Source organism: Rattus norvegicus, chromosome 2 (genome assembly GCF_021556685.1).
Source record: "Rattus norvegicus strain SHRSP/BbbUtx chromosome 2, alternate assembly SHRSP_T2T, whole genome shotgun sequence".
NCBI classification, from domain to species: Eukaryota; Metazoa; Chordata; class Mammalia; order Rodentia; family Muridae; genus Rattus; species Rattus norvegicus.
Window position 1 is genome coordinate 409,533 of NC_141535.1, and position 26,876 is coordinate 436,408.

The following is a 26,876-nucleotide window of genomic DNA, read 5'->3' on the forward strand; positions in this document are numbered from 1 at the left end:
TTTTAGTATATTGTTAACATGTCTTAATTTTTTGCCTTAATAGGATAAATGTTAGAGTATATGACTTTACAGTTTCTCATGCCCTCATTGGGTACTGCAGTGGTTTGATTAAATCTTTCTTTCTGTGATGCTTAATCTCCAGTGAAAACTTAATGAGGTACAGATCATGGTGGTTGCACACCTTGGTTTGTGAGGATGGTTGGGTGAGCAAGGAACACCCAACCTGAATTTTGAAAAGACAATTCCTGGACTGACATCTCATGTAAGTGAAAATGAGAAAGTGGGCTAAGGACCAGCATTCATCTCTCTGCTTCCTGACCATGGATGCAGAGTAACATAGCAGCATCATGTGTGGGCAACTGTGACAGATATCCCTGAGGAGATGCACTGGATCATCAAAATGTGAATCAAAATAAACAATACTTTCTTTAGTTGCTTCTGTTATATGTTTTGTCACAAAAATTGGAAAAGTTAACTGGTATACTTAGTGTTCTCCCAAATTCAGAGTTGCTATATATGATTCCTCTCTTTTATTCTTATATGTCTGTATCTTGAGCACCTGAAGTTCACTGCTACTCAGTTATTTAATTATATCTTCTTTGTTTCTAATATTTGCAAATATTTTCTTAATGATGCATTAGTTTGAGTGTGTCTGGTTTGATGTGGAGGTCCTTGATCCACTTGGACTTAAGCTTTGTACAGGGTGATAAGCATGGATCGATCTGCATTCTTCTACATGTTGACCTCCAGTTGAACCAGCACCATTTGCTGAAAATGCTCTTTTTTCCATTGGATGGCTTAGGCTCCTTTGTCAAAAATCAACCATAGGTATGTGAATTCATTTCTAGGTCGTCGATTGTATTCCACTGGTCTATCCGTCTGTCTCTGTACTGATATCATGCAGTTTTTATCACTATTGCTCTGCAATACTGCTTGACTTCAGGGATAGTGATTCCCTCAGAAGTCCTTTTATTGTTGAGGATAGTTTTAGCTATCTTGGGTTTTTTGTTATTCCAGATGAATTTGCAAATTGTTCTGTCTAACCCTCTGAAGAATTGGATTGGTATTTTGATGGGGATTGTATTGAATCTGTAGATCGCTTTTGGTAAAATGGCCATTTTTAATACATTAATACTGCCAATCCTTGAACATGGGAGATCTTTCCATCTCCTGAGATCTTCTTCAAATTCTTTCTTCAGAGGCTTGAAGTTCTTATCATACAGATCTTTCACTTGCTTGGTTAAAGTCACACTGAGGTACTTTATACTATTTGGGACTATTATGAAGGGTGTCGTTTCCCTAATTTCTTTCTAGACTTGTTTCTCTTTTGTGTAGAGGAAGGCTACTGATTTATTTGAGTTAATTTTATACCCAGCCACTTTGCTGAAGGTGTTTATCAGGTTTAGTAGTTCCCTGGTGGAGCTTTAGGGATCACTTAAATATGCTATCATATCATCTGCAGATAGTGATATGTGAAAAGTCTTTAATAAATTCCACCACCCGTTCATGGTAAAACTATTCACAAGATTCGTGGAAAAGGAACATATCTCGATTTACTTCAAGTCGATAGCTAACACCAAATTGAATGGATAGAAATGGAAACTAATTCCACTAAAATAAGGAACAAGACATTCTACTCTGTTCATACTATTCAACATAGCACTTGAAGTTTTATCTATAGCAATAAGACAGCCAAATGAGATCAAGGGGACACAAATTGGAAAGGAAGAATTGAAAGTATCATTAACTTTGGATGAAATAAGAGTACATTAGTGACATTAAAAATTATTCTAGGTATCTCCCAGAGTTGATAAACACTTTTAGCACAGTAGTTGCATACAAGATTAACAGTAAGTACTCAGTAGCCTTTCTATATAGAAATGATAAACAGACTGAGGAAGAAAATGAGGAAACAATCACTCTTCACATGAGCCTCAAGATATAGATAATGTCTATCCAAGTCAATGAAAGATTTCTATGCTTATAAGCTTATAATATTTGAAGGAAAAATTGAAGAAGATACCAGAAAATGAAAAGATCTCGATCCTCAGGGATTGGTAGGATTAACAGTAAAAATGGTCGTTTTTATCAAAAAAGTCTACCGACTGAATGCAATCCCCATCAGAATTCCACACACAATTCTTTACAGACCAGGAAATGGCAATTCTCAACTTCATAGAGAAAACCAAAATCCAAGAACCCAGGATATCTAGAACAATACTGAATATGAAAAACAAAACAAAAAAGAACAACAAAAAGAACAACAAAAAATGTTGGAGGTATTACTTTCACTGATTTTCAAGTCATACTTTAAAGCTACAGTGATAAAACCCACAAGGTATTTGCATAAAAACAGATACAACAACAAACAGAATTGAATTGTAGGCCCAGAGATAAATTCACACCTAAGGACAGGGAAGCCAGAAATTATCATCTGTAAAAAAAAACTTCAAAAAATAGATTTTGTCAAAGTGGGTGTCTCCAGGTGGAAGAATGCAAATGATGCCCTATTTATTATCATGCTCAAATCTCAAGTACAAGTAGATCAATGACCTTACCATAAAACCAGAAACACTGAACTTGATAGAGGAGAAATTAGAAAATAGCCTTAAACACTTTGGCATATGAGACAACATTCTGAAGAGAACAGCAATACTCTATGCTATAAGACTATCAATTAAAAATACAGGGCTATTTCCAGGGCAGCCGGAGCTAGTTATACCCAGTCTTGAAAAAAAAATACAAATAAATAAATAAGTAAATGAGTAAATACCTCAAAACAGATTTTGCATTTTACGTCAGAATAGAAATAAATGTATTCTTAATTACAAATAGAAATCTTAACTTGCAAAGACTTAATACAGGACAAACAAACTTATTCTGTAAGTATTTCACAGATTTAACATTGTAAAAACTGGAACTTAATCTTCACTACAAAAAAAACCCTCAACCTGCAAGGTATATTTTTATTGTTTTGTTTTCTCATTAACTTGTAATGTATATTGTTCCTGTTTTAGTCTCACAGGAAGAGAGAGGGTAATCAAAGAGCATTATGTTTATGTAAATAATTGTCAAAGAATAAGCTTATTAATAATAAGATGCTTTAAAACATCTCCAAATGAAGAAAAAAATCATTAAAACAAAATATAAAACAACAAATACTAAAGATGGTGTTAGCCATTTTCTAACCTCATGATTGTGATTGCTGCGGAGTTTGTATGCTTTAGACACACAGCACCTTTATGTAGTGAAACTGCTTTTCTTTATTGTCTTTAATATCTTGTCCTTCATGCACTCAGACCTTTTCATGAAATAAACCAGGCTCACAGCACTTAATAAAATGTGGAACTGCACCACTAATGAATCCTGGCAGTCTTTTCTCATTATGTGCCTAATTTTCCTTAGAGAGCACAAACCTTCGGGTGGGGTCTTCTCATTCTTAAATCATCTTCAATTGGTAGTGAAAGGGAATATGCTCCTTCTTTGTCGAGTTCAGAGAGTCTAGTCTTGCTAACAGATAGAGAAAATATGAGCTCTTCACAGGCCACACTATCTAAAATTACACTTGTCTTTATAGCCTGGTACTTTGAGTTTTTGCTTAGGTTTCTTTAAGACTAAAACTCAAACCAAACAAAAAAGAGAGATTAGGGATGGCTCCCTGGTTTTCCTTCTTTTGAGACAAAAATGGCATCAATAACACTCCATTTATTCAAGGTCATTCAATATTCAGTTTCTGCACAGCAAGATAAAAGAGTGGGTCCCTGGCTTTCTCTTCCAGAATATATTAATATTAATAGTCTGAGTTAATAGGCATAAATGGCTGTCTGGAGCAGATCTGTAGCCTTGTTTCTCAGGCTCCTATTTGATTGGGGAGTGCTCCCAAATGTCTCTTTCTGGAGCTTTGTCCCCTCAACCATTCTACTGCTGTAATTGGAAATATGAGCCTAGAGACTCATTTTATTCATTAACAACGATTTTCCATGATGAATTTTTTTCCGCAGAGTGCCTCAAGTGATAGTTTTGTAGAAATAACAAATTTCCAATTTTGCCTTTTTTCAGAATCTGCATATACTATGCCTTTGGACCTAGGTTTACATGGTACACAGATGTTGACATCATGCATCCAGCTGTGTTACTTGCCACCTTATTTCCTTGAGACAATGTCACTCATTGAACTTGGAGCTAAGCTGGGAGTTAGCAAGGCCAGTGATCCTCTTTTGTCTGTGCCCCAACTCTCATGCTTGGCTTTTTATATTGTTGCTAGGGATTAAATCAGATCCTTTTGCTGACACAGCAAGAACTTTTCCATCCTGAACTACTATTCCATGCCTAAATCATGTATTTTATTAATATATCTTTTGTGTAAAGGAAAACACAGAGAACGACATCAATGGCATGAATCATTTATTGAACTGAAGGCCCCATGTTCTATGGTAAAGCATCCAATAGAGTCAGTTTTACTGACTCTCCTCACCAGTCTTCTCCAAGAGCCAACAGCTCATAGTGAACTGTTTTTATGAAGAGATAAAGAGTTAAAGAAACATTTAGCCCATGTCTCCTGGATCTCTTGTTACCAGACTTTCTCCATACTTGACTCTTGGGTACTTTTTAATATTTTGTACATGTTCCCTGTAAAACAAGATATTAAAAGGGTCTTCTTCAGGTCTGTTTCAGACCCTATACTTAGTACTGAAGTTAGTGAAATGCCAATATCCATCTTAGCTTCAATCATATGAAGTCACATGTGTGAGAGAGTTTTGAAATTCCAGGGATAGCAGTATGTGTCATGTTTTTTTTTTCCTATCTGTTTCTGCTCAACAAACGCATGAGTAGTTCCAATGTCTTCAACTACAAACCTCTGAAGGCCTCCAATGGGACATGTTCCTCCATTTTGAGAACTAATCTTTGTGAAAGCAGCACTTACTACACCATTGTCTTAGTTAGGATTTTCATTACTGTGAAGAGACACTATGACCTAGGTGAATATTTTAAAGGACAGCATTTAGTTGGGGCTTGCTTTACAGGTTCAGGGGTTCAATCCATTATCATCAAAGCAGAAATCATGGTCCTGGAGGAGTTGAAATTGTGATATCTTATTTCAAAGGCAAGCAGGAGATGACTGGTTCCTACCTGGCTAGAGAGAGTGTCTCAAAGCCCATGCCCACAGTGACACATTTCCTCAAACAAGGCCACATCTCATGATAGTACCACTTCCAATTTGCCAAATATATTCAAACCACATTCTACTCCCTGGTTACAATAGGACAGTTCAAATACATGACTCTAGAGAGGTCATAACTAGGCACAGCACAATGCAAAATACATTATTCCAACTTTACAGTTCCCATAGTCTATAAGAGTTTCTCCAATGTTAGGAGTTCAAAGTTCAAAGTTTCTTCTGAGATTAGGTAATCTCTAAACTGTAATCCCTTAAAAATCAAAAACATAAAGAAGACAACATACCCCCAATATCATGCAGGATATACATTATCATTCCAAAATGTCATGGTAAGAAAACACTGGATTAAACAAGATGAAAATTAACCTGAGCAAACTCCAAAATCTGCATCTCCATGTCTGGTGTCAAAGCCAAAGCAATCGTCAGATTTCTGAGTCTTTCCATCCTTGTTCACTTCCATTGCCAGATCCTGCATTTAACAGCAAGAAACTTCTTCATTCTCTGTTCTTCCATTCCCTGTTGCAAACTTTCTTCAGCAGTTTGCCTACAACTCTGGTATCTCTAACATCTTGTGGCATCCAAGACAACTTAACCTTTATAGCATCTTGTTTGAATGTCTAGGATCCACACATGATTTTCTGGGCTCCTCCAAAGGGTTTTGCCACTTCTCTAGCTCTGTCCTCTATAGCAGTCTAAGCTCTTATTGACTCTAATTCCCTGATGCTTTTCTTGGTGATCATCCCATGGTTCTGGAATCTCCAATATGCTGGGGTCTTCACCTACAATCAGGTTTCACCAATAGTCTCTCATAGACTCTCTTCATGATGCTAAGCCTCAACTTCTTTTCATGGTCCCTTCATTCCTGAGACCTCAACTGTTACTAAGGCTATTCCTTCAACAGTGGCCATCCCTCACTCTCACAGTGCCAAGCCTCATGTGATCTTATGACCCCTTCATACCTTTAAAGCCAATACTACCTTGGTGATTCTTACACATTACAAGTCCAGCTGCAGCAGGAGATACAACCTTGAACATCTCTGGAACACAGCTTCTTTGTACTCCAATTAGATGGAAACAGCATGGAAATCTGGGGCAAGTTTCTTCACAAGGGAGTGTATGCTTTGAATCAGCATCCTAGATATGGTGCAGTTTCTCCCACAACTGGATCTATGGGTCCAGGAATCAAGAGGTGGAAAAGCGCATTCACTACCACTTCTAGTAGCCCAATAAATGTTGTCTCTGCAACCCTAAATTCTGCTGGGCAAGAAGTTTGGAGAGAATGCTAGAAAGTAACTGCAAGCAGTTGCATAGAAAAAGGAAACTTTCCTTCTTTCACTGACCTTATGTATGCCTCCAGCCGAAAATATTTCCCAGATTAAAGTGTGTACCACAACATCTGGATCTATGGTGTTCTTTACTTGAAACTTGATCTCTCTCAGGCTGACCTTGATCAGAGATCTGATTTCCTTTCTCTCCTGGGATTAAAGCCATGTACCACCTTTCTCTGACTAAGCTTTTCATGGGGACTATGTTTCAAGATTCATATCAAATGCATGTGTTTTTCAGCCTCAAGATCTGAAAATCCACTATAAGATATGGGTAATATATCTTGATATTGACAGACATATCTTCAGCAGAATATATTTTTGAAAAACTTTAAGCACTAAAATTTCAATAACTGGAAACCAATTACACATTAAGTCAAAAATAGGTTATCATTGTGTTATTATCATCTGCAATACTCCCTATCAGTGTTTTTATACAACAAACTTATATTCAATACACTTCCAGACTAGAATGCAATCACTTTTGCTTGGTTGACTGCTGTATTTTCTATGATGAGAAACTTGAATGTAACAACATGTGAGTGCCAGGGAGCACTGGTAACTATATGTGGATTCCTAGACATTCTTTATTTGTCATTAGATATATCTGATTCTGAAATTTAAAATACATTCCAGTTGCATTAGCTTTATTATATATGACTTTTATTTCATCCTACTTCAAATCATCCAGCAAAGAAGTGACACATGAATAAATAAGTAATAATGTATGCTTCAAATATGAATATGTCAATAGAAAGTTTACAAATCCTAAGAGAATCTCATTGCTAGAACTTGAAATGTGGCAGAAAGCTCAATAGAGCAATAAGAGTTTTCCTTTACGTTTCTATAAGAAAACATTCAGTACGTTTCTGCAAATGACAGAACAAAAGGAGAAAAGAGAAGACAAATGGAAAATGAGAGTAAAAAGGATTGGTAAGGAAAGAAATACAGAGGAGGCAGGTAGGTTTAGTCCTTGCCAGCTATGACACAGAAGAGTAAGCAGGAGGAGAGCCAATGGGATAATAGATGCATAGTGACACTAATATAGTCAACAATGGATTGCGGTGTGTTTATTTGAGAGTGTTTGTGTGTATGTATATTGTGTACAGGCATACACACTTCTGTATGCAGGTTCAATCTACCAAATGTGTACTTGCAGAGGACAAAGGTTCATGTCAGTTTTCTTCTTCAATTTTTTCTCCAGCTTATGTTTTTCAATACTTTGTAGGTTCTATTAATTTTTGAAATTCTGTTCATATATTGTCTGTGTAGACTTTTGTGAGTAAGTGTGTGTGTGTGTGTGTGTGTGTGTGTGTGTGTTTGTTCTCGTGCGTGCAAATTCTACAAAGCACATGTGAAAGTCTGGGAACAACTAGCATGAGTTGGTTCTCTTCTGTCATCTGTCTGTCTAACAACTGACCTTTTACCTGGGTAATCTTTCCAGCTGTCTACCATATTGTTTTGAATTTGTCTCTCGGGGGAGATTCTGGAGCTTAACTAAATCTGCTATACTGGCTAACCAGCAAGATTCAGAAATCCCGTTGGTGTGTCTTCTCAACCCTGTCTCTCATAAAATAGAAAAACAAAACCACAAGTTTAGCTTTTTCATATGGGTGATAAAGATAAGAACTCAGGTTCTTACATTTTACCAAGTCATCTCTCAGTTTTTAAACAAGTTTCTTCTATAGTGAAATATTAGATCTATAGGAATACTAGGCTGAAGTCTATATGTTCTCTAGTAGGAGACATCTCAAGCTGCAGATAAAAAGGCAAAACCCAGGAATATAAAATGAATTGTCTTTATCAACATTTCTTGCATCTTTTTTATTATCACCTTTTCTCTTCCCTCATTCCAGCCCAGTATTAGTAGTTGAACTCTTGTCCATCTTCATGTTAACCTTTAAGACATTCTCAATGTAGAAATGAGTAAACCTAATTACTACCAATATTAGTTATTTTTTTATTCATGTAAGAAAATATCCGATGAAAGAAGCTGAGAGGACTGAGTGAGCCAGACTCAGGCTGACTCCATGACAGGCTGAAAACCAACAGTTTGGGAGAATAGCCCTAAATGTATGTTTCCAAGCACTGGAAAAGACTGAACACAGTCAATTCCAGGAAAAAATACCACTTGCTGGCAGCCAATCAGGAAGATGCCTTACCACCTAGTCTGAGCCAACCTCATGGGCAACCAATCAGAAGCTGTAAAAGCTGACCCACCAGCTAGCCTGAGACAAGTATAATTAAGTAGCAAAAGTCCCCAAATCCCTCAGTGCTTTAACCAATCACAAAGGCAGCCATACTCCTGGAGATAGAGCTAATCAGTAATAGGGATGAAAGATAAAAGTCACCCATTCCTACCCTAACAGACTTAAAATTGACCCTGAAATTTCCACACCTTTGTCTTCCATTCTGATGAATGGTAGACCCCCCTCCCTGCTGGCAGGTTATCTACAAAATAAACACAATCTCCTGTTGCATATTATTTGAGTCTGGGGTATTCTTCCCAAATCATAGCCTCTTATAAAACTTGATGAATAAAAGGTTTATTTTGCCTCTCACTTTGAAGACATTATCTATTTAACAGGGAGGACATGACTACAAACTGTGTGAAACTCATCTTAACATTGCATTTCAAGCAGAGAAATGGATGCTGTGCTCGGCTCAACTTTCTCCTTTTTATTCTATTCATGACTGCTGCCCATTGAATGGTGCAGTCCACATTCAGATTATTCTCACCTTAGTTAGGACAGTCATAATTCTCCCTTAGAGTCATTGCTGGGATTTGTTTCCTAAGTGAATCTAAATCCTGTCATACTGACAATTAATACTAATGAATACATTATCATTCTTCAGTATTTGTATATCTCAAATTTTACTAGCATAATTTCAACATGAATTAAAAACATTATGAAATGAGAAGAGCTGTTCTATACCATGTTGAGAATTAGAGAGCAGCCGAGTCACAGAGACAGATTTGATTTATTTTTTCACATCTTCATCACATTCTTTTGCCTTTCCTGTGTGGAGATATAGCAGAAGATATTCCTAAAGGAGAGGTATTGCCAAGGATCAGAGATTGTCATATACCAAGCAGTGTTTTAGGAATTCTGCTTTATAACACAGAAGTATGATCTCCATCTTAAACATCTTATGTGTTTATTGTGTTTTGTGGAGGTAGGTACACAAATGCAACCATGAGAATGTAGAGGTCAGAGGACAACTTGCAGCATTCATTCCTCTCCCTCTAAAGTGTCGGGTCCAGAGATCAATCTCAGGTCATCAGGTTAGTGGTAAATGCCTTTACCAGGAAAGCCATCTTATTCCACTTCCTTACACCGTCAGATAAGAAAATTGGATAGTGATTTAATTACACAGTTTGAACACGTATAGAAATATCATCCTGTACCTCCTAACAGCATTGTACACATATTAAACAATAAAACTTAATTGATAACAAGAAACACATGGATTGTTTTTCATACACATCAAACAGCAAATCACATTCATCTTTATTTAATATTTCATTTATTTACAGTCCATTTATTACCCTCTCCTCCCAGTCCCACCTTCCCCAGTTCCTCATCACATTCTCCCTCTCCCTTGCCTCTAAGTGTGTGCTCCCCACCTCCCAGATAGCTCCTTTCCCTGGGGCCTCAAGTCTCTCCAGAATTAGGTGGATCCTCTCTCACTAAGACAAGATTAGACCGTCTTATGTATGTGCTGGAGGCCATTGTCCAGCTTGTGTATGCTCCTGGTTGGTGGCTCAGTCCCTGAGTGTTCCCAAGGGTCTGGGTTAGTTGACCTACTGGTCTTCCTATGGGGTTGCCCTCCCCTTCAGCTCCTTCACTCCTTCCCTTAATACCTCCATAGGAGTCCCTGACTTCTGTCCAATGGTTGGGTGTCTGAATCTGTCTCAGTCAGCTTCTGGTGATGCCTTTCAGAGGTCAGCCATGCTAGACTCCTGTCTGTAAGATCAGTAATTGTCTCAGGCCTTGCTGCCCCCCAAGCCCAATACAAGATGGATTCCAACTTGGGCTGATCACTTTACAGCCTTTCCTTCAGTCTCTTCTAAATTTTTGTCCTTGTAATTCTTTAAGATAGGAACAATTCTGGATCAGAAATTTTGACTGTGGGTTGGTAACCAGTTCCCTTCACTTGGGACCCATTCTATCTACTGGAGGTTGACTCTTTGAGTTCCCTCTCCACACTGTTGCATATTTTGACTAAGATCACTCACATTTAATCCCAGAAGTCTCTCATATCCCAGGTCTCTGGAACTTTCTAGAATCACCCACCCCAAACCTTCAAATGCCAGAAACAGAATATTTTCATTTATTCTCCTGGTCCTCTGGGATTTTCTCTTTCTCCCCTCTCCCCAAACCTGATCCTGTACCCTTTCACCTCCCTTTTTTTTTGTTAAACTTTTAGTGTCTATGGGTCGTATCCTGGATGTCCTGTACTTTTTGTTTAATTTTCACTTATCAGAGAGTATATACCCATTTTTTTTTGTTCTGGGTTACCTTAATCAGGATGATATTTTCTAGTTCCATCCATTTGCCTGCAAATTCATGATATCCTTGTTTTTATTAGCTGAATAGTGTTCCATTATGCAAATGTGTCACATTTTCTGTACATATTCTTCAGTTGAGGGACATCTGTAAGCTTCCAGGTTCTGGCTACTATAAATAAGGTAGACATAGGCCATGAACATAATGGAGTACATGTCCATGAAATATGGTGTAGCATCTTTTGGGTATATATACAGGAGTAGTATAGCTGGCTCTTCAGGAAGAACCATTTCCAGTTTTCTCAGGAATCACCAGATTGATTGCCAGAGAGTTTGTACCAGTTTTCAATCCCCCCAGCAGCAGAGGACTGTTTCATTGGTAGGCATTTTCTACCTCTATGCCTGTGTGTCCTATATTTCTTTAAGGATATTATTTGTATTCTTCTTGAAGGCCTCTATCAATATAATGGAATGGAATTTTATGTCAGTATACTGCCTTTCACCTATGTTAGGGTATTTAAGGATTGCTGTGGTGAGAGAGCTGGGTTTCATTCTTGCCTAATTACATTGGCTTCTGTTGCTTGCCACCTGGTCACCTCTGGTGTTAACTGGGCTGGGTGTCTGTGACTAGAGATGGCCTCCTTGGGAGCTGGAAAGCTCTGTGACATGGGTTAGAGCAGGCCTCCTGGAAGACAAGAAGTGCTGTCTCTCAATGAAGGGGAGGGGCTCCTTTGAACTTGGATAGTGCAAGCATCCTGTGTCCCTGGTTAGAGCAACCTTCCTGTATCACTGGCTAGGGCAGAATTCCTGGGAAATTTGTGGGATATGAGAGGGAGCAGGCTGGTCATCTGCCTCATCTTCTTCCTTAGATATGGATTAAGTCATTAGTCATTAATCATAAATATTATAAGCTTTACTTAGCAAGACAAAATTATAAAGTCTTGAAATTTGTGTCAAATCTTCTATTCTTATTTTTTCCAGATGTGTTAGCTATGTAGGTTGTTAAATCTCAATAATTTATATTATATCCCATATAATGTGTTCATACAGTTACGAAACATTATTGATTTTTATTTCTGCCTTTTTATTTTCAACTTGTCGATATTATTTTGCCATTCACACTTTAAAAAAAATTTGTTTTAAAAAGGAATGCCTCTCGCACTCGAGTGGCAGGTCCCCTGCAGGCCAGACACCACCCTGACCTGAAGGGACCCAGCCAACAGTTCTCTGCACCCAAATCCCGTGGGAGGGAGAGCTAAACCTTCAGAGGGGAGACATGCCTGGGAAGCCAGACATGTGTGCACTCTGCCCACATTTCTTACTCCAAAGGAAAACACCTAAATGCCATCTGGGACCCTGGTGGAGGGGGCCTCCTGGAAAAGGCAGTGCAGGCCCTCATGGTTGCTGTTGTCACGGAGAGCTCAAAGGCAACCACCCATGAGCAACTTCATCCACAGGACCACAGGTTAGACCAACTTTTCTGCTCCAAGCGACCTACCTGGTGAACTCAGGCCACAGGCCCACAGGAACAGCTGAAGACCAGTAGACAGGAGAGACTACAGGCCCGAAAGCAGAACACTCTGTTCCCATAACTGGCTGAAAAAAACAGGTCTACAGCACTCCTGACACACAGGCCTTTAGGACGGTATAGCCACTGTCTGAAATAGCAGAATAAGGTAACTCCAGAGACAACCTGATGGTGAGAGGCAAGCTCAGGAAATCAAGCAACAGAAACCAAGACTACATGGCATCATTGGAGCCCAATTCTCCCACCAAAGCAAACACTGAATATACAAACACACCAGAAAAGCAAGATCTAGATTTAAAATCACATTTGATCATGATGCTGGAGGACTTCAAGAAAGGCATAAAGAACTCCCTTAGAGAAACACAGGAAAACATAAACAAACAAGTAGACGCCTATAGAGAAGAATCACAAAAATCCCCAAAAGAATGCCAGGAAAAGACCATCAAACAGGTGAAGGAATTAAAAATGGAAATAGAAGCAATAAAGAAAGCAAAAAGAGAAACAACCCTGGATATAGAAAACCAAAGGAAGAGACAAGGAGCCATAGATACAAGCATCACCAACAGAATACAAGAGATAGAAGAGAGAATCTCAGGAACAGAAGATTCCATAGAAACCATCGACAGAACAGTCAAAGATAATGTAAAACAGAAATATCTACTGGTCCAAAACATACAGGAAGTACAGGACTCAATGAGAAGATCAAACCTAAGGATAATAGGTATAGAAGAGAGTGAAGACTCCCAGCTCAAAGGATCAGCAAATATCTTCAACAACATCATAGAAGAAAACTTCCCTAACCTATAGAAACAGATGCCCATAAACATACAAGAAGCCTACAGAACTCCAAATAGATTGGACCAGAAAAGAAAATCCTCCTGTCACATAATAGTCAAAACACCAAATACACAAAATAAAGAAAGAATATTAAAAGCAGTAAGGGGAAAAGGTCAAGTAACATATAAAGGCAGACCTATCAGAATCACACCAGATTTCTCACCAGAGACTATGAAAGCAAGAAGATCCTGGACAGATGTCATACAGACCCTAAGAAAACCCAAATGCCAGCCCAGGTTACTGTATCCAGCAAAATTCTCAATTAACATAGATGGAGAAACCAAGATATTCCATGACAAAACCAAATTTAAACAATTCCTTTCTCCAAATCCAGCCTTACAAAGGATAATAAATGGTAAAGCCGAACATAAGGAGGCAAGCTACACCCTAGGAAAAGCAAGAAACTAATCGTCTTGGCAACAAAACAAAGAGAAGAAAAGCACACAAACATAATCTCACATTGAAATATGAAATAACAGGAAGCAATAATCACTATTTCTTTTTTTTCTTTAAACTTTTTTTTTATTAACTTGAGTAATTCTTATATACATTTCGAGTGTTATTCCCTTTCCCGGTTTCCGGGCAAACATCCCCCTCCCCCCTCCCCTTCCTTATGGGTGTTCCCCTCCCAACCCTCCCCCCATTGCCGCCCTCCCCCCAACAGTCTAGTTCATTGGGGGTTCAGTCTTAGCAGGACCAAGGGCTTCCCCATCCACTGGTGATCTTACTAGAATATTCATTACTACCTATGAGGTCAGGGTCTAGGGTCAGTCCATGTATAGTCTTTAGGTAGTGGCTTAGTCCTTGGAAGCTCTGGTTGCTTGGCATTGTTGTTCATAAGGGGTCTCGAGCTCCTGCAAGCTCTTCCAGTTCTTTCTTTGATTCCTTCAATGGGGGTCCCATTCTCAGTTCAGTGGTTTGCTGCTGGCATTCGCCTCTGTATTTGCTGTATTCTGGCTGTGTCTCTCAGGAGCGATCTACATCCGGCTCCTGTCGGCCTGCACTTCTTTGCTTCATCCACCTTGTCTAATTGGATGGCTGTATATGTATGGGCCACATGTGGGGCAGGCTCTGAATGGGTGTTCCTTCAGGCTCTGTTTTAATCTTTGCCTCTCTATTCCCTGCCAAGGGTATTCTTGTTCCCCTTTTAAAGAAGGAGTGAAGCATTTGCATTTTGATCATCCGAGTTTCATTTGTTCTAGGCATCTAGGGTAATTCAAGCATTTGGGCTAATAGCCACTTATCAATGAGTGCATACCATATGTGTTTTTCTGTAGTTGGGTTGCTCACTCAGGATGATATTTTGCAGTTCAAACCATTTGCCTACGAATTTCATAAATTCGTTGTTTTTGATAGCTGAGTAATATTTCATTGTGTAGATGTACCACATTTTCTGTATCCATTCCTCTGTTGAAGGGCCTCTGGATTCTTTCCAGTTTCTGGCTATTATAAATAAGGCTGCTATGAACATAGTGGAGCACGTGTCTTTTTTATATGTTGGGGCATCTTTTGTGTATATGCCCAAGAGAGGTATAGCTGGATACTCAGGCAGTTCAATGTCCAAATTTCTGAGGAACCTCCAGACTGATTTCCAGAATGGTTGTACCAGTCTGCAATCCCACCAACAATGGAGGAGTGTTCCTCTTTTCCAATCCTCGCCAGCATTTGATGTCACCTGAGTTTTTGATCTTAGCCATTCTCACTGGTGTGAGGTGAAATCTCAGGGTTGTTTTGATTTGCATTTCCCTTGTTACTAAAGATGTTGAACATTTCTTTAGGTGTTTCTCAGCCATTTGGCATTCCTCAGCTGTGAATTCTTTATTAAGCTCTGAACCCCATTTTTTAATAGGATTATTTGTCTCCCTGCGGTCTAACTTCTTGAGTTCTTTGTATATTTTGGATATAAGGCCTCTATCTGTTGTAGGATTGGTGAAGATCTTTTCCTAATCTGTTGGTTGCCGTTTTGTCCTAACCACAGTGTCCTTTGCCTTACAGAAGCTTTGCAGTTTTATGAGATCCCATTTGTCGATTCTTGATCTTAGAGCATAAGCTATTGGTGTTTTGTTCAGGAAACTTTTTCCAGTTCCCATGTGTTCGAGATGCTGCCCTAGTTTTTCTTCTATTAGTTTGAGTGTATCTGGTTTGATGTGGAGGTCCTTGATCCACTTGGACTTAAGCTCTGTACAGGGTGATAAGCATGGATCGATCTGCATTCTTCTACACGTTGACCTCCAGTTGAACCAGCACCATTTGCTGAAAATGCTATCATTTTTCTATTGGATGGTTTTGGCTCCTTTGTCAAAAATCAAGTGCCCATAGGTGTGTGGGTTCATTTCTGGGTCTTCAATTCTGTTCCATTGGTCTATCTGTCTGTCTCTGTATCAATACCATGCAGTTTTTATCACTATTGCTCTGTAATACTGCTTGAGTTCAGGGATAGTGATTCCCCCTGAAGTCCTTTTATTGTTGAGGATAGTTTTAGCTATCTTGGGTTTTTTGTTATTCCAGATGAATTCGAAAATTGTTCTGTCTAACTCTTTGAGGAATTGGATTGGTATTTTGATGGGGATTGAATTGAATCTGTAGATTGCTTTTGGTAGAATGGCCATTTTTACTATATTAATCCTGCCAATCCATGAGGATGGGAGATCTTTCCATCTTCTGAGGTCTTCTTCATTTTCTTTCTTCAGAGTCTTGAAGTTCTTATTGTACAGATCTTTTACTTTCTTGGTTAAAGTCACACCGAGGTACTTTATATTATTTGGGTCTATTATGAAGGGTGTCATTTCCCTAATTTCTTTCTCGGCTTGTTTCTCTTTTGTGTAGAGGAAGGCTACTGATTTATTTGAGTTAATTTTATACCCAGCCACTTTGCTGAAGTTGTTTATCAGCTTTAGTAGTTCTCTGGTGGAACTTTTGGGATCACTTAAATATACAATCATATCATCTGCAAATAGTGATATTTTGACTTCTTCTTTTCCGATCTGTATCCCCTTGATCTCCTTTTGTTGTCTGATTGCTCTGGCTAGAACTTCAAGAACTATATTGAATAAGTATGGAGAGAGTGGGCAACCTTGTCTAGTCCCTGATTTTAGTGGGATTGCTTCAAGTTTCTCTCCATTTAGTTTAATGTTAGCAACTGGTTTGCTGAACATGGCTTTTACTATGTTTAGGTATGGGCCTTGAATTCCTATTCTTTCCAGGACTTTTATCATGAAGGGGTGTTGAATATTGTCAAATGCTTTCTCAGCATCTAATGAAATGATCATGTGGTTTTGTTCTTTCAGTTTGTTTATATAATGGATCATGTTGATGGTTTTCCATATATTAAAACTTCCCTGCATGCCTGGGATGAAGCCTACTTGATCATGGTGGATGATCGTTTTGATGTGCTCTTGGATTCAGTTTGCCAGACAACACACCTAAAAGCTCTAGAACAAAAAGAAGCAAATACACCCAGGAGGAGTAGAAGGCAGGAAAAAATCAAACTCAGAGGTGAAATCAACCAAGTAGAAACAAAAAGGAGCATAGAAAGAATCAACAGAACCAAAAGTTGGTTCTCTGAGAAAATCAACAAGATAGATAAACCCTTAGGCAGACTAACGAGAGGACACAGAGAGTGTGTCCAAATTAACAAAATCAGAAATGAAAAGGGAGACATATCTCCAGATTCAGAGGAAATTCAAAAAATCATCAGATCTTACTATAAAAGCCTATATTCAACAAAACTTGAAAATCTGCAGGAAATGGACAATTTCCTAGACAGATACCAGGTACCGAAGTTAAATCAGGAACAGATAAACCAGTTAAACAACCCCAAACTCCTAAGGAAATAGAAGCAGTCATTAAAGGTCTCCCAACCCAAAAGAGCCCAGGTCCAGACGGGTTTAGTGGAGAATTGTATCAGACCTTCATAGAGGACCTCATACCAATATTATCCAAACTATTCCACAAAATTGAAACAGATGGAGCACTACCAAATTCCTTCTATGAAGCCACAATTGCTCTTATACCTAAACCACACAAACAGCCAACAAAGAAAGAGAGCTTCAGACCAATTTCCCTTATGAATATCGACGCAAAAATACTCAATAAAATTCTGGCAAACTGAACCCGAGAATACATATTTAATTAGCTATTTATCAGATAATACATAAGCTAGCCAGGATATAACAGATTTTAAGCCTTTTAAAATCTAAAATATATCTAAATGTTCTGTTTAACTGATAAAAGTTGGGCTGCGTGTTAGGTACATCTTATACTTTTAAATTACAGAATGATAATAGTTGTGCTCAACTTATATTTGAGAAAAAAGTTTCTGTTTTTTTTTTAATTAAAAGGGTAAAAGAGTAGAATGATGTCATTATTAAGGTGAAGTGAGGTACAGGATAGAACCAGGCCTGTCATTGGATAAGAAGGAAGGATGGGTGGGAGAAAAGTTTTAGAGGGGCAGAGGAAGTCAGAGTGAGAATGTGAGAGCACAGAGAACATGGCAGTAGATGTTTAGATGCCTCTCTGTACATATTACAGGTTGTTATGACTATTCTCAAGGGATGGGTGTGTACAGGATTTTGTGCCATCTAGATTGGCAAATTATATCTTATCAATTGCATCAGAAAATATTGTTTGATGTGTTCTTTCATAAGGCAACTTAATTGAGTTTAAGAGAGTGTATGGAGGCCAGATGCGTGGGCCTACCAAAGAATTGGGATGTGTTTGCCTGGCATGGTGGATACCCAACCAAGAGGGCTGTGGCTGAGGGAGGAGTGGCCTGACACGGTGCTGTGTTGGGAAGATTAGTGTGTTAGAAAGTAGATGGGGGCAGCATGGAGCCACTGAGATAAATTATTGCTATTTCCAATGGCACCAGAAATATTAAGGGAGTGAGACAGCTAAGGTATAACTGGGAACCAGTTCTGTCAGGTTTTTTGTTTTGTTTTGTTGTTTTTATTTTTACTGCAGCACATATATTGTGTGTCAAGTGTCCTGAAGGGAAAACATGCTTAAGTACTTGAGTATGAAGTGATTTATTGCATCATGGCCACATATAACCATGATGGGATACTAGACCCAAAGATAGGAGAGTGAGGACATTTAATTTCCAAGAAATTATAGGATTTTGGTGTTTCTCAATCGTATGATTTTTTTGGGTAGGATATGTACCTTGTGATCTAGACTAATAGATGAATCACAGAAAGAAAAAAGGTGGAGACAGATTTACCATTAAAGGTTTTTGGGGCCTGGGAATCAGATGCAAGGGACAGAGAGACTACAAGGCCACAGAATATGTTGCTTATCAATTATATTGAGAGGTTACAAAGGGAATGGCAGGTTTGAGGAAAGCAGCCAGTTAGACATGACTGTGATCTAACACTTCCCTGCTTATGAAAGAAAATTCAAAAGTCACATCCAGCTGGAAAGTCTTATGAATACTACGAAGAACCTATTAATATGGGGAGCCAGGACTGCCCTAGGCTGTCTGAAAGACCTGGACAAAAGAATAACTGGAACACTAGTTCTATGCCCTTACCCAGGATCAAACTTGTCAAGGCCTGTCTGATGCTGAAGCCAATGTCTTAAAGGAGTCAAGGTTGAGGGAAGAGACTCTTCCCTTAGGTTGTGGTTATCAGTTCTTAGGCAGCTGTAACTGTGGTATCCCATGTTCTTTTCATCAGCATTGTCTGACGTAATCATTTGCTGACTTAGTTGTTCCCCATGTACAACCACCTGTACCCCCAGGACTGCAAATTATAAATATGATTCTACAATTTCTAATAAAGAGCAAATAAATTTCAAGCAATCATCACAAAAATGTTTACTAACTGCAATCACATTTTAAATCAGACAAACTAAAAATAAATTTAACACCATGTGCTCCAGCTGTATATCCTGTGAACATAACCCCAAGACACCAAATTACTACAGAGGTACTTGTACAGTTTCACCCATTGTTGCTTAGTTCCCAGCAGGGAGGAAATGCAATTCATATGAATCCTAATATGAATGCTCTGCTTTTCCTATCAGTTATTTTGCTATATTGCCACTATGCCATCCTCATCGTGCAGTCCTAGATAGCACAGTGATCTATGACACCAAGATATAATCTTTGACTATGTAATTGCAAATGTTGGAAGAGAAATGAAGTTTTAAATACTGCTATATATTTATTTAAATGTCCCTGTTTGTTTTATTCCAGAGACTGTGCTGCAAAAGGTATATACACACTTCTCCCTCATTTCCTCTGTTGAAGGCTATGTAGCTCAGTTTTAATTCTCATGTGATAAAGTATCACATTCTCTATACTATTTCAAGACATGTATCTCTCTTATTCTTTTCTATTTAAAGAGTCTAAACTGTCCTTATATCAAACTATGCTGTTTATATAACAGGCAAACCCCGAAATATCAACTGTGCTTCACAAGGTAAGTATGCAAAATATGGTTTTATAGAATTGCTTGTAATGCATGTACTCCTATTTTTATTTTCTGGTCTTTTCAGGTGTCTTTTATAATATCCACCTGCTTGTTACCTATGGAAAATTACAAACAAAAGCAGAAACAGAAAACAATTCAGGTCTGTTATCAAATCTTAAGCAAACATTCATCACTCTAGGACTGGGAAATTGCTCAGAGGGTAGAAACATATGGACCTGGGTGTGAATATTCAGCATGTATACATAATGCCAGGCATAGGGGATAGCTACACATAACTATTACCTCTGAATCCTGAGGGCTCACTGACCAGTTCTCCAATCCCATAATGAATTTCTAGTTCAACAAGAGAACTTATGTCAAGAACAGTGAACAGCACTAAAGAAGACGCTTGAAATCCTTCTCAGAACTCCAAAAACACATGCACAGATGGGTAAAGCCACACAGTTACAGGCATGCACCACACACTCACATCCACCAACATTCTTACAACACACAACACCACAGATACATAGAAAATGGTTAAGGGACTGCAGGATAATTCTTAATTTGCTGTTGTCACCCAGTATGTATCTTAGATACTGATAATAACCAAGAAAAGATTACGCTGGAAGAGAGTTTATCCATATTTTTAACTTTTGCTATATGTTAATTTAATTAAATGCTTTCGTAATTTTACACAAAATATTATATCCAGATTTATGGGATTGTAGAATCACCCAGGACAAAAACTTTTGAGCATGTCTGAGAGACATCAGACTGGAAGAGTTCTAGTGCAAAGGCCCTCCAGCCAGAAGCTGGAACCCAGATGCCCTTCAACAGAGGAATGGATACAGAAAATGTGGCATATTTACACCATGAAGTACTACTCAACTTTCCAAAACAATGACTTCATGAAATTCCTAGGCAAATGGATAGAACTAGGAAATACCATCCTGAGTGAATTAACACAGTTAGTAGATAGTAGTCCAAAGCTTGGAATACCCAAGATACAATTCATAGACCATATGATGCTCAAGAAGGAGGAAGAACAAAATGTGTACACTTCAGTCCTTCCTAGAAGGGGGAACAAAATACTCAAGAGGGAGGGGAATATAGGGACACAGAGTGTAGCAGAGACTTAAGGAAAGGCCATCTAGATGCTGCCCCCTCTGGGGATCTATCACATATGCAGCCACCAAACCTAGTCAGTATTGCTGATGCAAAGAAGTCCTTATTGATGGGAGCTTGATGTGGATGTCTCCTGAGAGACTCTGCCAGAACCTCACTGATATAGACAAGCATGCTTGAAGCTAACCATCGGACTCCATGGGGACTCCAATGAAGGAGTGAAGGAAGACTGAAACGGCTTGCAAACCCATAGGAAGAACAACAATATCAACCAACTAGACTCACCAGTGTTCCCAGGGATTAAACTACTAACCAAATAGTACTCATGAAAAAGCCTAATGCTTCAGTTGCATATGGAGCAGAGGATGGCATTGTCTGGCATCAATAGGAGGAGAAGCCCTTGGTCCTGTGAATGTTCCTTTCTCCAGTGCAGGGGAATGGTATGCTATTGAGGTGTGAGTGGGTGGATGGGAGGAAAAGCATCCTCATGGAAGCAGGGGGTGGGTTTTGGGAGAGTGGGTAACTGGGCAAGGGAATAACATTTGCAGTGTAAATATATAAAATATCAAGTTAAAAAATGTTACCACTGCTCTTAATAACCCTATATAAGTTTTTAAAATCCACTTGCCAAAATTCTTACTAAGTCTGTTTTGTGTTCACACATGGACTATGATGGATTAACACCATATCTGGGAATATCTTCTCAATATTAGACATAACATCTGAATATGTTATTATTTATATCCATTTTTTGTTCAAGAAGAATCCGATGCCAAAGAAAATTTCCTGTTTTTCATTAGCATGGAAATTATATTCAAAATAAGCTAATAAAATAAAGGATACCTGAGTGTATACACATTCACATACATATTCATATATATACGAATATGTGTGTATATATGTATACACGATGTAGGACTCCTTCACATGGCATCTAGGCCTTAACAGTTCCCTCAGGCCTACACATAGCCTCTAGGACTTCATGTTTTCCCTAGACCTTTAACAGACAGCAGCTTTGCCCTCTGAGCCATCAGTCTACAGAGGAATTCATAGAGAAACCCTGTCTGAAAAACTAGGGGAGGGAGAAAAACAGATTAACAGATTGATTGCTCTCTCTCTCTCTCTCTCTCTCTCTCTCTCTCTCTCTCTCTCTCTCTGTGTGTGTCTGTGTGTGTGTGTATGTGTGTGTGTGTGTGTGTGTGTGTGTGTGTGTGTGTGTGTGTATTCAAATGAGGAGTTACTGGCAAATAAATGTTTGCCCCTCCTCTGTAAGCCAGGCCACCCCAATACTGCTTTTCCTTTTCCTTAGTTTGTTTGGTTTATTCCAAGTTAATTGTATCTGTTTCTTTAATTTCCTCTTCATTTCTTTAGTTGAGTCAGGGGTCTTTGCACATAAGCCCTGGAAATCAGTACTTGGATCAGGTCTGCAGCCTGCTCACAGGGTTCTGCCCACCTCCACCACTCAAGTGATGCAATAAAAGACATGCAGCACCACACCTGGCTTCTTTTCACTGTACATTTACTTTAGTTCCAATGTTCATTCAGGTCTGAGAGAGGAGGGAGGGAAGGAGGGAAGAGAGACAGAGAGTGACAGAGAAACAGTGACAGAGAGGGAGAATTGTAGGTTATTGTTCCATCGCTTCAATCACTGTCTGTTGTTAGCCATCTTGGCAACCATGCCCCGAAACCCTACCTTGGGTAAGATCAAGCATAATGGCAGCAACCATATAACTCCTGCTTAGTCGCACTGAACACCCCAGTCATCACTACCTGTGGAGAATTGTAAGGGGGCTCCTCTGATCTAGAGAGTAGTACCATTGAATGAAATGAGAAGCACAACCAGCATTATTTGCTTTGAAATATAAGACGTGGAAAGAACTATATGTGTGGATTTACAGACAGAAAGACAGAGAGACAGTCAGACAGACAGACAGACAGACAGGAAGGACAAGACAGAACAGGACAGGAGAAAAAAAACAAGAACACAAACAAAAACTCAAAAAGGATGTCCGGTTCCAAATAGTCTCTGTCTGCACTGTCGCTCTAGAGTTGGTGGTCCAACTTATAAAAGCTTATACATGGATGGTTTTGGGAAATGCTGCTGGTTGTTCGGTTCAGGTCCAAGAATATTGTGGGTAACTAGACAACAAAGAAAGCAGTTAGACTGCCTTCTACAGTGTATAGTTTCTGAGTGTGTTATCACACAGAAGAACCTAACAGAATATGTAATGAATTCCGGCAGTAACAGCAGAAACAACTAATGAGAAAGTGTCCTTATAATATTAGTAACTGCAACAAAATGGCAGACTAGCTAGGTAACAGTTACCTAGCCATTAACTAATCTGACATAGGCCTTCTTCACATTGCATCCAGATAGGCCTTCCTACCTTCCTCTCCAGTGCTGAGACCAAAGTGAGATCACAGTCATGCATCACCATGGGTGCCTTCCTTTTCATTTTTTTCTTTCATCCTAGGAAGTGTGTATGTGTGTGTGTGTGTGTGTGTGTGTGTGTGTGTGTGTGTGTGTGTGTGTGTAGATAGAGAGAGAGAGAGAGGGAGAGGGAGAAGGAGAGGGAGAGGGGCAGAGGGAGAGAGAGAGAGAGTGCTCTAGAGAGAGAGAGAGAGCCAGAGAGAGAGAGAGAGAGTTTAAAATCAGCACTCAAGACTTTTTTTCTTCATATCCCTATCCAAATCCCCCCAAACCAGTAGTAAAGCCACCAGCACCAGAGACAGAGGAAGATGAAATCTCTAGTCTGAAAAACTAGAGGAGGGAGATAAACAGATCTCTCTCTCTCTCTCTGTCTCTCTCTCTCTCTCTCTCTCTCTCTCTCTCTCTCCCCTCTCTCTTCCACATAATTTGTTAAAGTGTTCCCTTTGTGCTGTGTGGATTCTACTTTATTAAGCAAGTTTCACATCTTACTAGCTCCAAAGAGGAGTCAACAGTCTCTTGGCGTGCAGGCAGTTGTTGCCTTCTTTAAATATATTTTGGTGTGTTTGTTTGTTTGTTTGTTTCAAAACCCAGGGCCTGCCTTCGTTCAACAAATCCAAACCCAGTTTTCCAAGGGAACAATGGAGTCAAGTCCGAAGTCACTGGCATTTAAGTCATCTGCCATTGACAGTCATAGGAGATGGGAATATTGTGCTTTCTCCAATGGAGATTCACCTGGGTATGCATCAACCACATATAAGGGCAGGCCTGGGGTACAACAGGGTGGTGGATGGGGAGGAAGGATCTGGCAAGAGCTCTGCGATGGGAAACTATGATCAGAATGTCGCACAGAAAACAAAATTTGTACTTTAAAAAAAAAAAAAAAAAAAAAAAGCTCCCGATATCTATCCAAAAAGGAAAGGAAAAAAAACCGACAGCAGAACTTTACTAACTACAAATGTTCCATCTCCCTGTATCCAACCACTCCACTCCCAGATAGGTAGATGATAGTTTGCACTTCTGTCCCAATTGTGCTATCGAGATTAATAAAAGGGGAACCACCTCTGTGGTTATGTTTTACACACACGAAATAAAATGAAAGGAGCGGATGGACGAGCCTGGCATTTTAAGATGCTCAATTTCTTTGCAAGCTTCATTTTGTTTCATTCTTTTAAAGGTTTGTTTATGTATTTTCATTTATATGAGTATACTAAAACCCTTTTCATATACACACGGCAGTAGAGTACATGGGATATCCCTTTGCAGAGGTTTGTGAGCCACTATATGGTTTCTATGGAATGAAACTCAGGACATCTGGAAGAGCAGAGTAGTGAGTGCTCTTAACCTCAGAGCCAACTCTCCAGCTCTTCACAAGCTTTATTTAACTAAACATTAAACATGAATCAGAAATGCCAAATCTTGTAAATATGGTCCAGATTCAGCCTTACTTAGAAATCCAGAGCTGGCAGGGCGAGGCTGGGAGTGAGCAAAGGGAGTCTTCCTCTTTCCCTGAGGGTGTGCTATCAATTCCATTACCATTTCCAAACAGCTGGGTGTGAGTCTAACTAAGGTTTTCTTCAGTCATTTGCCATGAGCCAGAGCACTGAAAGGACAGCGAGGGATCAGACATTCACACTGAAATCATCACTCACTGATTTCAGGCAGAAAACTTGCCCCCCCTAAAGAGGCACCGCCTGGCTCAGCGCTGAAGCAAAGCATGCTAGGGCAGCAGCAGTATTTCCCTGACAGTCCTTCAGGGACATGCACATTCTCCAGCCCCACCCCACCCCCTCTCAGCTAGCTCCTGTCCACCCCTCCCCCTTCCCCCACATACAGGGAGGAGGCCTTGTGTGTGTGGAGGGGGGAGATGGAAGTATCTCTTGAGAGAGGGTTCGGGTCTCCCAAACAAATAAATAACTAGAATCTTCATTTATTTACTTTATTTCATCGAGCATACCATGGCAGAGGGAAAAGGAACAGGGAAACTAGGCCAACTGGTAGAGCTCCTTTCATTTTGTTTCAAAAAGGAAAAGCCAAAGAAACAACACTCCCTGGTTTTCGTGAAAGGAACATAATGGGAAAAGTTGAAACTTAATACTTTGGGTTTTAATAAAAGGGCCAACAGATCTACCTCCTATTTGGTAAAAAAGAGGATAAAAACCCACAAAAACGTTCTGTCAGCCAACTTCCCTTTAAACATCTGTTAAACAGGAAGACTGTTTTTTTTTAAACATCATTTTAAATACTTAAATATGTATTTGTGTGTGTGTGTGTGTGTGTGTGTGTTTGTGTCTGTGTGTGTGTGTCTGTCAGTCTGTCTGTCAGTGTCTTCTGTATGGAGAGGAGGTGCTGTAACACTCGGGACGGGGTGGTCTGGGGCCCCCAGGTGATACCGCGCCGCACCCCCCCCCCCAGTCACCTTCCCCATAGGGCCTTCCCAGCGGTCCCTTAGCCGGTTTCCGTGCACCGCCTTGGTTGAAGGGCGCCTGGCTGCGGCCAGTCGCCAAACATGGGGGGAGGGGCGGTCACCCACCAATCCCACCCCCCCCCCCCCCCCGGCAGCACATGCGCACCCGGTCCCACCGCCTGAGCGCCCGCCTACCACCCTGTTGGAAGGAACCGGGACAGCGACGGGCGGGACGCTTGGCGGGGGGAGAAAAACGCGCGGGTGGAGGGGTCGGGAGGAACGGGAAGTGGGAAAGATCCGCCGGGATCACCCGCACAGCCGAAAGCCCCTCTCTGGGTTGAATCCTCTGGGCGGACTGCTCTGACCACACCCGTTTACCTCTTAACGGTTTCACGCCCTCTTGAACTCTCTTCAAAGTTCTTTTCAACTTTTCCTTACTGTACTTGTTGGCTTTCAGTCTCGTGCCGGTATTTGGCCTTAAATGGAGTTTACCACCCACTTTGGGCTGCATTCCCAAGCAACCCGACTCCAGGAAGATCTGGGCCCGGCACGCCTGGGCCCGCTACCGGCCTCACACCGTCCAAGGGCTCGGCCTTGATCAGAAGGACTTGGGCTCCCACGAGCGGCGCCGGGGAGTGGGTCTTCCATACGCCACATTTCACACGCCACGGCACGCGGTGGGGATTCGGCACTGGGCTCTTCCCTATTCACTCGCCATTACTGAGGGAATCCTGGTTAGTTTCTTTTCCTCTGCTGAGTAATATGCTTAAATTCAGCGGGTCGCCACGTCTGATCTGAGGTCGCGGTTGACAGGGGAAGGAGGAAAGGAGGGCACGTGCGGTCGCGGGTGGACGGATGGAGAGGAGAGCGAGAGGGTGCCGGGGTCCCAGGCCGGGGCCTGCGACCTCTCTACCCCGGCCAGCTCTCACATCCCGGGGACAAGTCCCGTCAGCGCAGGGACGCAGCAGCATCACGCCAGCTGGCACCCAAGCGGATGGACTCACAAGAGGGAGGGGGGGAGGAGAGGTACCTGAGACCAGCACCTGCGGGTGCGGTATCCCAACCCCAGTCCGACCCTGGCAGTTTGCTCTCTCTGCGCGCACTGGCGGGTGCGTGGCGGC

The 26,876-nt window shown here is 40.3% G+C and overlaps 1 long non-coding RNA gene and 1 pseudogene across 3 annotated transcripts; one reads left to right on the forward strand and one right to left on the reverse strand.

The window, feature by feature from the left end:
* LOC148006609 (uncharacterized) overlaps positions 1 to 26,876 on the forward strand; it is a 2,902,548-nt pseudogene that overhangs the window by 360,257 nt on the left and 2,515,415 nt on the right.
* On the reverse strand, positions 4,388 to 26,859 carry LOC134485554 (uncharacterized). 3 transcript variants are annotated; one of them, XR_015673228.1, is made up of 4 exons: positions 26,786 to 26,859; positions 6,206 to 6,346; positions 5,546 to 5,648; positions 4,388 to 4,629 (listed from the first exon to the last, which is right to left on the reverse strand). It is a non-coding gene; the product is annotated as an uncharacterized LOC134485554 (long non-coding RNA). The 3 variants fall into 3 exon arrangements; XR_015673222.1 differs by having other exon boundaries at positions 6,172 to 6,346; XR_015673214.1 differs by having other exon boundaries at positions 6,157 to 6,346.